The sequence below is a fragment of the Sander lucioperca genome, chromosome 21, assembly GCF_008315115.2.
Source record: "Sander lucioperca isolate FBNREF2018 chromosome 21, SLUC_FBN_1.2, whole genome shotgun sequence".
In the NCBI taxonomy this organism is placed as follows: Eukaryota; Metazoa; Chordata; class Actinopteri; order Perciformes; family Percidae; genus Sander; species Sander lucioperca.
In genome coordinates, this window is record NC_050193.1 from 25524237 (window position 1) to 25539536 (window position 15300).

Below are 15300 nucleotides of genomic sequence, written 5' to 3' on the forward strand. Positions count from 1 at the left end.
TATAAGTAATGCACCCCAAATGTATCAATAGTGGCCCATAGCTCATTTCTGCCCACGGCCCTTAAGCAGTTCAATCGAGCCATCCTCACAATTGCCTTCCTGCTTGTGTGAATAAATCCTTGTATTATTATAATTGAAGTGATTAACAACACCTATGTGTCAAGTCTTACCAGAGGACAAAAAGCAATTAGACGATCCAAATGACGATGGGTCCTTCTGTACTTTCTCAATAATTGCACAACGTCATCCTACTTACATCCCAAGAAATTGGCCTCATACTGTATATAAGTTGACGACACCGATCGCCACAGAATTAATGTTATTGTTCTTCATGCAGCGATACAGTTATTCAGCAATGACCATTCGTGTGTGACAACAGGAATTATAATTTCAAGTGGAGCCGACACGAACCGTTTGCTGCAGGGGTAGGCTGAGCAGGGCAACACTGGGAGGAAACGGAACAAATGCAATGTAGGTTCTAAGAAATATTCCTCTGAAAACCCAATCATGTCTCTGTAGGGAAGACAGGGTCATTTTGTTCTTTCTAATGGAATGACAGAACGGCTGCGTGTAATGATGGGCTCTTTTTATTCCCTTGGCTTTCACTTACTGCACACATCACTGTCACACTTCTTTCTTTCTCTCTCTCTCTCTCTCTCTCCCCTACACACACACACACACACACACACACACACACACACACACACACACACACAGTAAAATACAGTACAGGAAGAGTATGATTAAAAGTCTTTCAAAAGAGCGAGATTAAAAAGTGAATTACTTTTCAGTGTCTGAAGATGGATTTCAAGTGAAGTCTCAGAAAAAGTTGTCATGCTTCTGCTAAGGGCTGTGAAGTGAGGAATTAAAAACAAGGAGAGTGGGGGTGTTCTCTTTTGCAGTGGAGCCTCTAATGTCGAAGTGTGCATTTGCATTTGTGCGATCATATTTCGTCAAGATGCACGCCTGCGTGTGACAAGTACAATTTCACAGAAGAGGCAGCGTCAGACAAACGATGTCTGGGGAGGAAAAGTGCTTATCGGGCACAATGTAGCAAGGACACGCTGCCGTGAAACAGCAGAAAGGAACCAAGAAGAAGAAGAAGAAGAAGTAAGTAGATAAATGGAGCATAGAAGAACGCCATTACTCATGTTTACAGGTATGAGACTCCAGGTTTTCATTTAGAGGAAACATTCAGTGTAATGATGGTGTACCAGTGCATGGATTTACTCCTGCCAGAAAGTGTGTGTGTGTGTGTGTGTGTGTGTGTGTGCCTAAAGATGCATGTGTGCATGTGCATGTGCATGTGCATGTGCATGTGCATGTGTGTGTGTGTTTGTGAGAGAGGTTAACAGTGCTATTTATTGTTTGCTGTCAAGTTGTGTTTTATGATGCTGGTAACTTTTATTAATAAACACTTCAGATTCTCCAGTTGCTTTAAAATCCAAATCCTACACATGCTGACAACTCAGACTCAGGATATTATACAGAAATATAAGCCTTTCATTCAACTTAACATTAATTCCCGGTTTTCTGTGTTATTTTCCACCATTTTGCTTATTCCTCATCAAAATAAATTCATTCCCCCCTCCCCAGATAGGCAATGCATAAAATGAATGAGTGTCTTTTTTTCTGGAATATATCACAAAAAAACAATCATTTAATATGGCTTTTGGGTTTATATTTGGCCTAATGGTTCACACTGTGATAAGAGTCATTTTTTGTTAGTTTTGTAGCTGCTTATTTTGTAATGGATGCACTGCTATTCCTGAGCTTTCCCATGCAAAATGCCCTGATGACGAGATGTGTTTAACATCGTCCAATTGTGTAGAGTAAATAAAAGAAAGAGTTCTGTCTATGATTATATTTGATTTTGCATAAATTGCCATATCTTGATCTACATGAATATTGGAAACATATTCTTATCAATAGCATGATATTGATTTCAGCTTTGTTGCTCAGTCCTTTAGCCTGTTACGTTTACATGCACTGGCTCAGGTAGCATTTGTTCAAAAAGAAGTACCAACACAACAGCACAGCCTCTGAAGCTGACAGGTGTACAACTGGAAACAAATGAGACTGAATATTGTACTTTGCAGCCATGATGCCTTGCAGCTAGCTGAGCAGTGTGATGTTGAATTCCTTCTCTTTGATCACTGCACTCAGGAAGACCAAATCTTCCAAAAAACAGATATCATATAACACAGCTGCATGCCAATCTGTCATGATATAGCCGACCATGACCACGTGTCCAAAGTGTAACAGAGCACAACGATTCAAACAAAAAGCGCATCCTGCTGTTTGTCAAAGACGTAATGATTGTCTATGAAGGAAATAGTACATTTGAGTGTGCCTGAGTGAAGAATAGAGCTCACAGCTATTGATTTCTCATGAGGGGACATGACACCTCAACAGTCATCGTGCTAGGTTTGCTACACACTTCTCTCTGAGCTGTAGATGGACCTCCCTACACCAGCTGTCCCTGCAGAGTCAAATAATTATCCAAGCCTCTGAGTATGGCATTGCGTCGCAGGTCATGGGTCAGGTTGGGGCAGTGAGACAGGTATTGATTGGTCCTTCGATCTTTATCCTGGTTGCATTAGGAGGAGTAATGAGAGGGATGTCCCAAGAGGATGCTCGGATTACGCTTCATTCCAGCACTTGAGCCCAGTCATAGATGCTAGCTTTGAAGAACCAATATTTACGCACTCCCAACACACGGCCCACAGGCGAGTATTATGGTAATATATACAAGGGAAAATCAATGCAGTCAGCCATTCATTATTTTCAAAGCATGTAAATGGGGGTTGTCTCCATTGTAAAGCAGACACTTTAAAATTAAAATGCTACACAGAAAGATTTGTGTGCTGATGTTATTTAGAATCTTTATTTTCCCCCTGTTTCCCATAAGCTTACTCTGCATGGATAAGAAGGAATAAATCCTCGATGACACGCTTGATATCTGCAGTTTAGATCAGCGGTCCAACTCACCTGCGCACAGCACAGCCACACACACTTATATTTTAAGTGCTGTATTTTAATTTGGTAAATAAGAGTGGGCAAAAGAGAGAACACTCACATATGGACCTCAGATGTATGCTTAGCCCCCAGTGCAAAAAGACTCCCATGTTGCCGTGGTGACAGTAGTGCAAATAATTGACTTATGTTTGATTGATGGGTGCTGCAAATGTTTGTGTGTGTGTGTGTGTGTGTGTGTGTGTGTGTGTGTGTGTGTGTGTGTGTGTGTGTGTGTGTGTGTGTGTGTGTGTGTGTGTGTGTGTATCTGTCTCAGTAAGGTGGTTCAGTCAGGAACATTTACCTTTTAGACACCACAAGTGGCAATTAGCTATTCAATCACAGTTGGTACAACACAAAAAATGGCTCACTGTGTATTATAAATGAATGAGCTGTACATCAAAACTTCCCCACACATTTCTATTCGATGGAAAAGAATGGGAAATTAATGTACTCTGTTTTTTCTTCTTTTTTGACAAGAGAGATAAGATTGATGTTCTTTGTCATTTGGAACTTTTTCAACTACTCATTTTGGAGCTGATATTAACATGTCAGAGTTGGAGGACAGCGAGAGGAAGTCAGAGAGACGGGCTCCTAATGAGCCTCTCCATGCCTTGTCTTGCTATTAAGTATTCATGTTCCAAGTATTTTTAACCGGTGGAGACATCAGTGTCAGGGTCATTATAGCAGAGGCTGAAACCCTCCAAAAACACTTCAGACAGGAGCTGACTCTCTAAAACTAAGGAAAAAAGGTGTCACGTAGGTCACCCCGTAGTTTTAGTAAGCAGAGGAGGCAACAGTGTTGGCACTGTGGGAATGTTTCTAGCATTGGTCGCAAATATTGGCTTGCGTCTCTGTGCCATATATTGAGTGGCATCAGGTAAATATAATTTTTTCGGTGAGTGAGGTTAATTAATCGTTATCTATGCTCTGTAGAAGTTTGATAGTTAAACAGAATAGCTCAAGGTTTGCCAAACTTGGCACTGTATAGAATATTGTGCATACTAAAATGTGCATACTTCTGTATTTTTCCACAAAATGTGATATAGTGCCCTTTTACCAGAGCACCTCACTTACACTCAATCCCATTTAGTTGTTAGGAGACTTCCTAGACCTTAAAATGAAACTGGGTCCTTTTGGTGACACCCAGAATTTTGAAAGATGATTTTAGGAGATTTAATTGGAAATTGAACCACTTAATCATTCTCATAATGCCATGTAGGGTTATAATGAGTCAGTATGCAAAACAAATTAGTATACATCTTTGAATATATTACTTAATCCTTGATATATTTTCATTGTATTTGTTGCTTATTTTTACCTCTGATTTAGTTTACAGGTTTAAACCATGCTTACATTTACTCAACGTTGTTACAGAATTTATTTAATGTATGCGGTTATTAAACATGAATGATTGAATGTTTACATCATGATACAGTATTTGTTTATTTAGTAAAATGTGAATTGTGTTAATGCTATCTAATTAGATTTGATGTAATACACACAAACAGTACGTAAAAAGGATAAAATGGACTTTTACATGTAATGCAACTCAATTTTAACAGCAGTTATCTTGAATTGTATTAAGTCTAATGCAATTCATATGTTGACTTTAATAAAGTCGGTTGAACACATTATTTGCCTTTTCCTGTAGACTCTACTTGACAGTAATGTCTTACAGCTACAGTATGTTGTAAATAACTCAGTTTTCCCCCACTCAAAATACCAAGAAGTTCACTAAACTTAAAAAAAATTGCTTGGAAAATGTTGCATCAATGTTTTTAAGTCTATCTAAGGTACAGTTTAATGTCTTATTTGAGTCACTGCACATACAACCTCTATCATTAGTAAACAGGATGTGTGGACAATAAGGTGTTTCAACCACTATAAAGATCACATCTAAATAAGGTAACTGGTGATACTTCACTCTTGTTGTATCAGCACCGCTTTCCTCACACGCTCTCCCTCTTTTGAATCATTATCCCATCATTAACAGAGCCTCTCTCTTCTGGTCCCTTATGTCATGACGTATGAGTCTGGATCGCCACGCCTGATGTTCATTCTCTTCCCTCTGTCTTCTTGGCTTTGATATGTAAAATCTGTCCTTCTCTGTTGGCCTGACCGACCCACTACACACCGGTTGCACAGCTTGCTCCTAATCTCCATCACACCGGGTCTGCTTTAAAAGCGGCCAAACACAGCAGCCACCTCCTCACAAAAGAAGAATGCACACTCTGTTTGAACATCTGCCTGTCTGTCAGCATGCCAACTCGCTTGAGAAAGGAACTCGGCACCGGCAAATTCATTAAAACTCACTGGTCTCTACAAAGTGGGCTCAGCAGCATCAGGACCACAGGTTCTCCACTTGGTATTTTGGTAAACATGCACAGATTTAGCTGGATGTAACTACAGAGAGTAATTACGTGCCTCAATGGAGTGAAATGAAGTGCCTGTCAGTGTCTGAAACCCCCTTTCTGAAGGTGTAAGCCATTATTCCTATTAGTACTATTCATTGCGTCAAGATTACAAAGACAAAACAAGACAACATTTTTGAAGAGAGATTGGAGAGTCTGTGGGATGCAGCCAGAGGGTTACTATGACAGCCAGCTTTTCACCTTCACTTCAAGTTGGCCATTAGGAAAATCAACAAATACTTTTGCCTTTTGACTAGGTCATATGACTCAACTACACAAAGCACACTGAAGCTTAAACTTGGTTTGATTGTCATTTCGAAGGGAACTACAAGGTATAAGGAATGAGTTTTCACTCTCAACAAGTCCAAACTAAAGCTCAAAATATGTTGTTTGTCTTTCCTTTGAAAGCGACATCTGAGCTTTTTCTGATCTTGAGTTGTGGTAGTTAAAAAAACTGACAATGACTATTGGTAGTAAAAAGGAACGGCAACACACAGAGAGCGGAAGGTGAGGGACACTGGATGTTAGGCAATTATCTTGGAAATAACAACTGTTGTTGATCCAGACTAGTTAAACTGTAACTGCTACGGAATTGTGCCGAACATTCTGTTGCCAGTACCAACAGAATGTCCAAGTGAAACCAACTGCAGGCGGCAGAATACTGCTTAAGGACAGCCCGAGTTCACACATAAATGTGTGATAATTTCCACTGCAGGAATGTCGGTCCATTTTCACAACCCATCTCTATAATGTACAGTGTCCCTGCCAACTACAGATATGTGAGGCTCCAATCCATCAGCAAACAAAACAACTAGTCTGTGTGGCCTTCACAGAATGACTCAACTACACCAAACATTATTCTCCTGAAATATAATCACACAGGTAAATGTTTTTAGCTGCTAATAACTAATTTAGGCTTAAGCTAATGTGGCTCATGCTCTTGTTTGATTTTATTTATTCAAGCCCAATCAGATGGTATTTTGAGCATGCTCCAGATAGACCTTTCCACTAGACTTTAGTTGATTCAGTCACTGCAGTCATTTTTAAAAAGAACACACTGGCATAAAAATAATCCGGCTACAATTGGCAGATATACAACTGAACTTGAATGGTGTCTAAAGGGTGGTTGGTTGTTTATCACTGAATATGATATCATTTATTGACAGTAAAATGTCTAGAAATACCCTTAAGTCCACAAACATCTTCACTCAAAGACTTCAGACTTGGACTTCTCTGTGCAGCTCTGGCTTCTTTTTAAACCTGCCTCATCATGACTCAGCCCCAAGGGGGCTCAAAGCCCCAGGTCTTTTAAACCACAGACATGACACACAGACAGAAAACAGAAAGGGGGTAGTAGTGTGTTGTAATCTGTCCCCTCATTGACACATTACAACACAGCAAATTTAACACCACTGATAAAATATGTCAGCAACATGTCAGTAAAATATGTCAGCCTGATTGGTGACACACAGCGTGATGTCAGATACTCTGTAATTATCCTCCTCTCATAACTTGTGACTTCCTACCACCAACACCCTCTGCATCTTAGAAAACTAGAGCGGGATCACAAAGGTAATACAGCGCATCATACTTTGTATTGTTCTCTCTACATGCACGTACACTTTTTTATATCTTTGCCTCTTACCTCATCTCAGCATGTTTGACTCAGGTTGAGTGCGGGAAACAATATTCTTTGTAAGCACAGAACAGATCCCTGCAGGGGGATTTGCCTGCTTACATTTTCTTATTATAAGTAGCATTATGTACGAGATATGATTAAATGAAACAGTAAAAAAGGGGCCTGATGGCAATTAGATTTCACTTTAGATGCTTAGATAAGAACATGGATACCACTCACATATTTGTATGGTAAATGTAAAGGCGGTTAGCTAAGCTTCTCAAAACATGTTGTGGTTTTAGGAGGGTTAGTCTCCATCGGTTTAAACAAGATATAACATGTTAATAAGTGAGCTTTAGAGACGGTGGTAGGTAGATTTTGTACCTTTGGACAGAGCCAGGATAGCTGTTTCCCCATTTCCTGTCTTTGTGCTAAGCTAACTAACTGGCTGCTGACTGTAGCTTTATATTACCATACAGATGTTGAGAGTAGCATTAATCTTCGCTTGGCAAGAAAGCAAATAAAAATGTGGAACTATTTATTTAACACACATTCTGTTTAGTTCATGAGGCACATAATGAGACATGTTTGCATATTAATTAGAGGAAACTACTTTTTTAAAACATGCTGCAAGAAAAACAATGTTTAAAGACAAAGATGCCAAGGTTCACTTTGACATTCATGGTTTATTGTCTCTGTGCTGAATGAGAAAACAAACTCTTAGAGGACAAAACACTTCCTCATTAAATCCTCATGCTACCTAAAGCAAAACAAGCAAAGGAAGAAAGGGTGAGAGTGAATGCCGAGTCACTTTAATAACTTTCTCGAGCTATTTTCATTCCTGTTAGATCCACATTAACAAAAATAAAAGAAGTGCTTTTCTTCCTGTTTGAAGGGAAAAGAAAGTAAATAGCATGGAAGCATGATGATGGAGTTTGACCTCGCTCAGCCCAGGAATGTAGTCTTTTGATTATTGTGGTGTTTTACACAGACAAGAAAACATTTGCTGTCTGACAGACAGACAGATGGCTCGCCAGATGATTCACTTTCTGTGCCACACACAGCCGACTACCAGCTGGGACACAAACACAAACTCGCGCAAGCACACACACCTGTTCTGATATATAATGAACCCCTGGAAGAATAGGCGTTTATATTGTGTGCCTAAAAAGCCAAAAATTGCTTTTACTTTGCTTTTAGTTTCACAAAGCAGTGCTGAGAAAGTGGGTTTTCCTGTTTTCTCTTACCCAAAAACTGAATGTTCTCGTCATAATAATGGAAACAGTGATGTGACAAAAATTGTGGTGAAAATGTGATTGAGCTCTGTTGTAGTTTGTAATGGCCTGTATGAGGATATGATGTTAACCTGCTCAACACACACCTCTTAAAATGTGCTTTCATAGACTTTCTTTGCTTTGAGTGCAAGAAAAAAAGCTGCTCATGAATACTGTATGTGGCAACGAAATTAGTGGTGGCTCGGTTCTCATCTAATTCTTTTGGTTTGCTGTTTTATATTCATCTGTGATGTCTCTTAATTGTGTTGAGGGTTAGGAGATTCATTTTCTTTGCATTTGTTTAGCGATGAAGACAGTTATAGCATGAGCTGTGTTTGATCGTGTAAATGGAAACATTGCGGAGAAAGCGAGTCCCATCAGGATTAATTAGCTTCTCTGTAGGAAGCTAGAGAGCAGTCCGAATGGATTTACGTGTACTTGTGTTAATCTTTGCCTCTGATGAGTTGACAGACTCTAATTCATGATAAGTATTAATAATGATTGAATATGACTGTAGTCTGCTTACATTTGCAGAGGTTAACTGTTGCTGGTGGACTTTGTTAGCCATTGCTTTAGAGATGCAAACACATACAGATTAATTAGACATTTTGGCTTATTGTCTAGAAATTGACAGGTTGACAGGGGTCCACACGTTTGTAAAACTTGCTGACATTGCAGATGGTTAAAAGCAAAGCTGAATATTGAGAACTTGAATTTCAAACAAGACAGTATAAAGGCATTTAACAATTTCAGTATTGCACTTAATGTTTAGTGTACAAACTGCAGTTTTTATTCTGTTATCCTTTGGCCCATTTAGCTGAATGACTCCTTTCTCTCAGTGTTTCATAGTGGAGGTGGGCCACCTTGCCTGACACACACACACACACACACACACACACACACACACACACACACACACACACACACACACACACACACACACACACACACACACACACACACACAGCTGTCAACACAACGTTGACATAATGCTATCTTATAAAGTTGTTATGGCGGAGGTCTTAGTTAGCTGTTGCCTATTTACATATCCAGCAGACAACAAGCAACATTATTATCCCACTGGAGTTTGTGATACATGATGAATTTACTTCAAATATTCACTCTCAACTCTGGTTTGGTCTCCACCAACTCCTGAGGGAAATACCTGGCTCTTAAGCTGCTAATTTCTTCCCTCAAATTCAAAGTGAAATTATTCACCAAGGCAAATTCCTTGTAATGTTCCTTACTTGGCAATACATCTTTTTCTGATTTTGATTGTGATCTGTTTAGGTGGCATTGCCATGGCATGCCAGATGTATAGATCTTTGTATATTTTCAAATAGATCTGTGAACGTTATCTGAAAGATGAAGTGACATAATTGTTTTAGTGGTGTGCTGCACATTGCTTCACTTCACCTCTATACATCGGACAATTTGAACAGAACAAATTCACAAGTTTTAGAACAACTTTCCCAAAGTATCCAAATATTAATAATGTTTTCAGAACCACAAGCAGGTGTGTTTCCGGCACATTTCCACTGGGTTCGGTAAGTGCACACGGGAAGATACTGTTGGCTGAGAGCATGTTTCCAAAATGTCTAAGGGTCTTCACATTAGGTATAAAAATTACGCATTTTCTATTCTGTCTCAGGAAGGCACCACTGTGAATATCTCAGACTCATTAGTGACTAAAGTGCCTCTTTCCATTTCTTCTACACTGATAGACGCATGTCTAAAGGGAGCAAAATATGCACTGGTCCAATTTATTTCCATCAGGTAGATTTGTCGCATCAGAAAAAGGGCAGCTTTAATTAGATCTATTTAGCAAAGTGAGTCTCAGATAACAAGCTCTGCCTCCGTTTGTGCTGTTCTATTCACTGTACAAGCCAGAGCCTGATTAAAGTAAACAAACTATTCATTTAATGGGCATTTTCGAGGAATGTAATTTGGCAGAATACTTCCTTTGGGAGCAGAAGCCAAATGCAGCGTTTGAGTTGCTGACAAGGCGCCTCGCTGCAAACCAGAGGCAGCTTCCAAATGATGCTGACAGGTCAGTGTGGAGAGAGACAAAACCACAGGTCTCCTGCATTTAGCCCTGTCAAACATAGTTAATACTCTGTGTGCAGACAACTTCCCCTGGTGCTAACTGTGTCAGCCATCAGTGGAAGCTGCTTGGAAAAAACTGTGTAAAAAAAAGGGCTGTCAAAATTAATGCGTTAATTTTTGCGTTAATTTTTAAATATTTAACTTGTTAAAAAAAATTAACGAAATTAACGCAGCTGTGTTTGTTTACTTCATGTGGCGGCTGACCTATGACCTGACCTATGACGTACATGGTGCCACCCACCAAACCGTAGATGACGTGTGGTGCTAAAACGTTAGCCATCCTGGATCAAGATGGATAGGGAGGGAGTTTTGGGTGGACAATTTCACTTTAAAAACTTAGCTGACGGATCTTTGGAGAAAACAAAATTAATCTGCGCAGTTTGCAAGGCCGAATTAAATAACACAGAAGTAATTCGTCTTTGAAATATCACCTCAAAGCACCTACCCTAACTAAATCTAAAGTGCTTCGGCAATCTAGCTACATTACAGGAGTGTGGTACTCGCGGCCGAATAATGAAGCCTGTAAGTGAGAAGCTATATTGCATCGGGAGACATCTCTTATAATCTCCCCTCGAGAGGAACCATCGTGTCAAGAATACACACTTTGTATGAAAGCGAGAGGGCACGGAAGATCAACATGCTTGAGCAAGCAAAGAACGTCGCTCTTACAGGTGACCATTGGACTTTTGTGAACAATGACAACTACTTAGGCGTCACAGCGCACTTCATTGATAATGAATGGAATCTGCAATCGTTCGCACTAACTGTAAGTAAAACAGAAGAGTGACACTATGCTTTAGCGTGTGCTGATCATTTTCTGGATGTCGTAAAAGAATGGAAAATCAAGGAAAAGTTAACCACACTTGGCACTGACAGTGCTCGTAACATGCAATGTGTGGGGAGTGAAGTATATTCTGTGTTTGAAATTGCTGGTTGGGGTTCCTGGAAGATGATTGCATGTTCTGCCAGATTAGTCTGTACTAAAGCAGGACTAAGCCAAATTGTTGCTGCTGTTGTTCTGAAAGATATTAAACATTCTGAACTTAGCAGAATCTTTCCTTGTTTTGTTTTTTTTCTTCATATTTGCAAAATTAAGTGATTTAGCATTTAAATATCCATTATTACAAGCTTCAGTCTTAATTTAAAAAAAAACGATTAATCGCGATTAATTACAGCAAATTGTGCAATTAATTAGTTAATTTTTTTTAATCGATTGACAACCCTAGTAAAAAACAATTAAGTTGTTATTCTACCAACTTACGATATACTATATAATCATCTAAATATTCTTGATTAAAACTCATACCAGAGTGTATTGTAATGTAGTTCAAAGTGTTGTGAACCCTTTATCCTCTGAGTTGCAATGAAAAATGTAATCATGCAACATTCATGGTCTAAGCATTTAATAAAGTTGGACAGATACAAATGAGGCATTGAGGCACCTCTCACAATTTGGACCATATTAAGAGACAGCGATTAGGAGGAAGAAACTCAAAGTATAGGCATGAATTTGTGGGAGTGGGCAGCGGAGCAGGGGGAGATATAAAAGCTGCTTTTTACTAAACTTAATCCCACACAGTTTATTAACTCTAGCCTACCTCACATATGACTACAGTGAACTACAATATTTGTCACTAGCTTTCTGGCTTATTTGGCTTCAAGAACAAATAATGTCCCTTTTTCTTTTAAAGCAATGGTCTTTTTTACAGTTCAAAGGGAGTTGAGACTACAAAATAGATACTCACTTATGAAAGCCATTTACAAAATACATTTCATTGTGGCTGTTGCGTTGGACTCCGTGTTGCTGCATTTACACAAAAAACACAATACTGTATCAGACATGACCAACGTTCTACCAGACACAGCAATCAGATAACAACAGGACTGAACCTCTCTAACCTCCAATCAGCCTAGAGGAGGGTCATGTTTCCAGCCTAGGATTCAGGCAATATGTGCCTTTAGTAGTGTAGAAAGCTATCAGTGATGTTGGAAATATTGTACACAAAGTGCGCACCTCTAAGCCGCAGTAGACCTGCAGCTTTTTTTATTAAGATCAAAGGGGTTGGCCCGAAACTCTGTGATCCAACAGCATTACATGTCATTTTGCACACACCCCAAAGTGCATGATGATCAGTGCTGCACTTTTGGATAGAAAAAGAAAACAACTGCACAATATCAAGCTAGAGAAGAGCAGGACACACCAACCAGAACTCATACCATTTTCTATGAATTACATTATGTGATAATAACATGAACTATTTCATTTAAAAGGTAAACGAAACGTCAAAACACAGCTTTGGTTTCGATTTAAGCCTTTTAGACAGGATCTACATGTCAAATCCAACGATCTAAGAAAGACAAACTAGGATCTAAAGATATTTGAGCCCTGTTCTTCAAATGTGGCTTAACTAAATCAGGCTGAAATAATCCTCATTGTTTGCATCCAGCTAATTTGTGAATCCTGGATGAAGTTATAGTAGTAGTAGTATTAGCAGAAGTATATCAACACTCTTATTATAAATCTAAGAAGCCATTTATATCTGAAAATTAGTTCATGTATGGAGTTTACCAGCTATCTGTCAATAAGCCTGCACTTTTGCAGGTTTCGGTTAACATGTATTCATAGATACAGAGACTTAAGTTTGCTATCTAAGTTCAAGAATGCAGAAAGAGAGAGGGTAGATGTTTTCTTTTTTTATTTATCTCTGGTAATTAATTCCAAGCCTGAGCACAAAACTTAAAAATAAGCTGTCAGAATATTGTAGCTTGGTTGTAGAAATAGGCTTCTGAGAGAGACAGAGAGACTAAAGAAAAGACAGAGATAGAAAGCACCTCAGACAAAAAAGAGGAGATATAGCTGAACATTATCAAAAGCTTGTCATACTTGCACAGCTTCTTTCATTTGGTGTGAAATGTTCAGCGTGTCATTATGGCTGTCTATACAGAGAGAACAAGACAAAAGAAGAAACAGATCCAGAGTGTGAAATGGTTTTATATCAAACAGCATACTGCCTGTCATTGTAGCATTGCTTGCAACGACCCCGCTGGAAAACACGCTTGTCCACAGGATGATATTGACTGATGACGTATAAACACATTCAATATTTATACGTTTCCACTCTATTTTACCAATGTTTTGCATTGGCAAAGTTTCAGCTACATTTCACTAATGAAAATGACGTAGCATCAGAGAATATTGGGTGGAAATCAAGGAAATTAAAATTAAAATATTTTAAAGGCTGGCACCAAGACCTACGGTACACTCTGAGGTTAGAGTTTGGTGATAATCCAACTTTTATAAAGTTTAGAAAAAGTTTCACACTGTAAAAACTGTGTTAGAAAGAATCACAAAAATCACCAGATTTGAAGGCGTAAACTCACATGCCTAGCACCTGCCCATTTTGCTAGCTTGCCTGTATGGTCAATACACCACGCTGTCTTTTTGTCTGTATGGACAGTTTTCAACTTTAACTTAAACTTTTCTTCAAGTCTTTTACTAGTGTCTAGGTATAGTTAAGTAATGATTCTATTTTTGATATATTGTGTAGCCTATTGTACTTGAATATATATAGAATTTGCACTGGCAATGTACTTGCACTGACACTCTCTTGCACTATGATACCATTGCACCTTTCTGCATTTTTTCCACACCGCTCCTTTAAACATGCTACAATCTAACTTTACTGTAAGGGCACACTATTGATATCTTCCTTTGTATTTTTGTAGTATGTATGTGTTCGTGGATGTCATATGTCTGTGTGCCTATGTGTATGTATGATGTGTATAAGCTATTGGGCACCTTCATTTCCTTCTGGATAAATAAAGTATCTCTATCTATCTATCTACATCCATCGACCTCCCTACACACAATGCTTTGTCTTTGTCAGACTACATCCTCCTTCCTCTGTGGGACAACATGTTTGGGTCAGTGGGAGGCAGTGCTGGGTCAGTGCTGGGTCTGATCTGATCTGTGTCGGGTTATCTGCTCCGCTGTGTTGGGTTCTGTGTGTACCCAGAAGAAACTCCAGTCTATTCACATCTCCAGTTCCTGAGCTGGAGCAGAGCAACTGGGAAGCAGCATACACACACACTTAGTCAGCCAGTGTCTTGTTGGCCACCAATCACTCAGAGAAACTCCAGGGCTCTGTCCCAAATACTGAAAAGAAATTTCACCGTGAAACATACAGTAGCGATCCATTTCTTGATGCATAATATGTACTTATCTACTATATTTTGAATTGGTTTAGTTGATTAATGCATTGGTTCTATTCCTGATGGGTTTTAGTAAAACGTGTTTCTTGTTTCCTTCAGTTTCCAATCATAGTTTAGTCCAAGGTCAATTTCCTAGCATGGAAACCAAATTAATCTGCCAGCTCATGTTTAATTTGCTCTGGCAGATATGTCTGTCCCCCCTCCCAAATCAAACAGATTTCGATCCGTCCAGAATCTGGACGGGCCAATCACAACCATTTATCTAATGTGGGGAGGGTTTAAGACAATGTCATGTTTGAACGTAGTTACTGGACCATCTTCTGGACATTCTCTGTCCAGCGCAACGCAGCAGGCTCACAAAAGTCAGATCCAACTAGGTGTTGCTGATCAAATATGAATCAAGATTATGTTACTGTATGCCTATTTCTTGGCTAAAATGTTTTCAGAAACATATTGGAGTGTACTGTTTAGCTGTAATTTGAGAAAGTTTGTGACCTTGCCGCCATTTGCTTTGCACTTGTAGATAAGTTATGCCGGTAAACAGTTAAAAAAGAGCTCTGAACCGATGAGTGTCTGTGCTCTAAACATCCTCAGCTCACTTACAATCGCACAAAACGGCTCGTAAACACATTAACATGTTAATCACATACACGCAGTACAC